The sequence below is a fragment of the Brassica oleracea genome, chromosome C5 (assembly GCF_000695525.1).
Source record: "Brassica oleracea var. oleracea cultivar TO1000 chromosome C5, BOL, whole genome shotgun sequence".
In the NCBI taxonomy this organism is placed as follows: domain Eukaryota; kingdom Viridiplantae; phylum Streptophyta; class Magnoliopsida; order Brassicales; family Brassicaceae; genus Brassica; species Brassica oleracea.
In genome coordinates, this window is record NC_027752.1 from 42,258,231 (window position 1) to 42,262,276 (window position 4,046).

The following is a 4,046-nucleotide window of genomic DNA, read 5'->3' on the forward strand; positions in this document are numbered from 1 at the left end:
TTTTTTTTTCAATTGCAAAACTAACCTATGACGACTTAATTGTTCGAGTTTTAATAAAATATTGATATTTCAATTTTTCACCAGACGAGTGAAATGTAAGTCATCCAGGAAAGTCAAACTTCTGAAATAATCCAGTCAAATGCAAAACTAACCTATGACGACTGAAATGTAAGTCGTCTAGCTTTGGAGTTTTTTTAACCAAATAAAAGTAGACGACTTATTTTTCAGTCGTCTCAGATAACAGATTTCAAAGTCAATTGCAAAAATAACATCTGCATTGACCAGACGACTTATATTTTAGTCGTCTGGAAGACTTAGATTGAAGTCGTCCGTGTCGATCTTTAATAAGCTTTCGTTTTCTTTGTTCTATGTTTGCTAATGTGTTTTATTTTGACTTTTTCAGATGATGCGTCAGTTACATGCAGTGTATGGAGAATGATTGTTGAAAGATGGATGTTGGAATACACAAGTCAACGAAAACTCTCTTTATGGCAACATGTCGTGTTAGTGGTTGTCAATGGAAGATTAGAGCAAGTGTGAAATATGGGATTAAAACGTTTTGGGTAACCAAGTTTTACTAAATTTGACTAAGTTTTTCAACACAAACTTGTAAAAAATGTGATATGCTTTGACTAGTTAATATTGTTTGTTTCTATCTCTTAAGTATTATTGTTATAGACAATAATGATGACTATTGTTATGAGTTGGAAGAAGGGTTAAATTCTTCTTAAAATGTTGTATCAATATGAAGCTACCAACATTCTTGTTTATTAAGATGAGAAAAGGCCATTGGAGTTTATTATTGCATATGGGAGATCCAAAGATAAGAAAAAGGCTATTGAAGTATATTATTTCATTGATTTGTAAATGTGTAAACACATTGTTAGCACATATATTACATCTTGGGAAACATTATTACTGATTTTACAAAAAAAATCACAAATAAAAGAGTAGACATGCAAATCACAAAACATACCACAAACAAAACTATTATAGATCATTCATCTACAAAGACAAGCTTGAACTCCACTTGATATGGAAGAAGACTTCCTGGAAGTCGTCTGGAAGACTTCCTGGAAGTCGTATGGAAAACTTCCTGGAAGTCGTATGGAAGACTTTCTGGAAGTCGTCTAGTGCATTGTACTTTAGACGACTAACAGGTAAGTCGTCCCAGAAGTCTTCCAGATCTGAAAAACCTGCATATCAAAAAACGTTCAAATGGCTTAAAAACAGTGAAAATGAGTAGAAGATTAAATAAATCTACCTTTATAGAACACACAAAAAATACATATCTAAAATTAGTAGATCTACTTTTAAATGAGTGGAAGATGAGAGTCATCTGATTAAAAACCTGCAAAAAAGATAGATTAGTTAGAAAGACATGAGACAAAACTGAAAAATTCATATAAAGTTTGGTGTTTTCAAGTCAAAGAGATTAAAGTGGGTTTGAAGAGTTTTAGTTTGGAAAAAAAAATAAGAACTTTATACAATAGAAAGTTACCAAATGAAGAAAAATCAGACATAAAAACTTACCAAAACGCTCAGGTTTGTTATGAAAGGGAGAGACATGGGAGAAGACTCTGTCAGACGACTTCCAGGAAGTCCAGACGACCTCCTGTAAGTCGTCTGGAAGACTTCCTAGAAGTCCAGACGACCTCCTGGAAGTCGTCTGGAAGACTTCCTGGAAGTCTTCCTGGAAGTCGTCTAGCGCATTATATTTTAGACGACTAACAGGTAAGTCGTCCCAGACGTCTTCCAGATCTGAAAAACCTGCATATCCAAATCCAGTTTTAAAAAACATGCAATCCAAAAACTTTCAAATGACTTAAAACAGAGAAAATTAGTGGAAAATTAGATAAATCTACCATTATAGAACACACAAAAATACATATATAAAATTGATAGATTTACCTTTAAATGAGTGGAAGATGAAAACCATCTGATTAAAAACATGCAAAAACAAGATAAACTAGTGAGAAAGACATGAGACAAAAACAATAAATTGATATAAAGGTTAGTGTTTATAAGTTCAAAGAGATCAGAGAGAGGTTGAAGAGTTTTAGAATGATGACATTACATTTTTGTTACATCCATTTGAGAGAATGAAAGAGAATGTATAATTTTTTCTTTATATAGGAAGATAAAAAATCCAATTAGGTTAAATATTTTTGATTCAGACGACTTCCTAGACGACTTACTTGTAAGTCATCCAGAAGAGTTTAATATTTTTAGCGGGAAACTAAAATATTTTTAGCGGAAAACTAAAATAAAAGACTTCCTAGACTTTTAAAAATTTTAGGCTGGAATATTTGGACGACTAAAATATAAGTCGTCTGGGTAAAATTATTCACCAGACGACTGAAATATAAGTCGTCCATACCCTAAACATAATCCCTAAACTTAATTATCTAATTTAACACTCCATAAAATCAAATCAAACTTGAAAAATGTTTACTATACACAGAAATAAACACATATAGGTGAAAATTAATTTTTGAGAAAAACATTTAGCTTTCCAAAATCTAACCCTAAGAAATACATACAATACTACAACATATGTTTGCCAAACCTCTAAACCAAAGAATATCATGATTCACTACTTCCACTCATCTATCTTGAAAACAAATCAACTTTAGAAACATTGTGAAATCTCGGTTGAATTGATTCAAGTAAGCTTTATATGCACTTTGAGAACTTGCGTTTGTGATGTACACATTTTCCTTGTCATTTACGAGTTTTTCTGGTACCTATAATAATACACAACTCCACCGTTTAACTATCAAATAACTCAAAGTTTTATGTAAATGAAAATGTTAGGGAATGTTATAACAAAGTCTTAAAGAAAATTACCTTAGAGAGCCAATGGAGAGCGTATGAGGAGTGTATTAAATGGAGGCTGTTGCGAGAGAAGAGCCTAGAGCGAGTAGAAGGAACCTGGTGCTCCATAGACGAAACACGATGCTTGGTTTGTGATCATGAGCTCCTTGTTGAAGAAGGGTATGGATTTGAACGTTGCATTGAAATCGTTTTCTGGAAGATCATTCAGACAACAATCGATTTCTGGAGGGTTTTGGTTCGATTGTTGGCACAATACACTGATGGTGTTGATGATCTCAGAGATAGCCAAAAACGCGTTTTGTCCCGAAGAACAATCCAATTCAGCAACTTTGATACAGTTAGGGAAGTTTAAATTCATCATCATTTCTTCTGTGTTTCGTACCAAGACTGGTTTTGCCATTAGTAGAACTCTTCTCTATACGAACCAAAAAAAGAGGCAGATACTTAAAAAAAAGGGTCTCGAGACTATAATCATGTTTCATATAAAAAATCGTCCCGACAAATTTGAGTTTTAACTATTAACGATTATTAACGAACGACAACGAGATGATTACTTCCTTTTTTTATATACTAGGGGTATAACCGGGGCCGGATAAGTTATTGATCGTTTTGTAGTTTTGTGTACGGGATTTTGTCGTTTATTTTTTTCCACTTTTGTTTTTCCGTGTTGTATATAATGGTGATGAACATAACATTTGGAAGTCACACAGTTTGATTAGGTTGATATAAGAATGACCGGCGAATTCATATGCATTATTTTCGTCATGATCATTTGATCGACCATTAGCATTATTAGCGCTTTCATGTTCAAAAGATAAAGTTTATGAAGTTGTTTAGTATTTACTTAGGTAGTTGTTAGTATATAAAACAAATACTGTAAAGAACAAAATATACAATTTGAATTCAAAAAATTAAACAATTTATCGAACAATAAATTAAATTATTTTCTTATTTTACCTAAATTAATTTCAAAAATATAGAATTGTAATAAACTATTTTTTTTCAAATTAATAACTCTAGAAAAATTTATAAAATTATACGGTTGCAAAATTATTTATTTTTAGAGTTTTACTCGACTTTGTTAAAAATTGTTTATGGTGGACAAAAAAATGTTAGAAATAGGTAAACCAAAAAAATACACCACTGACAAATCTTGTATGAGTTAGAACCCGTCGACGTTTCATTAATAATCCAAAATAGAAATAAAA

The 4,046-nt window shown here is 31.8% G+C and overlaps 1 pseudogene; it reads right to left on the reverse strand.

Moving 5' to 3' along the window:
- Window positions 1-2,606: 2,606 nt before the first annotated feature.
- LOC106292359 overlaps window positions 2,607-4,046 on the reverse strand; it is a 9,667-nt pseudogene continuing 8,227 nt past the window's right edge.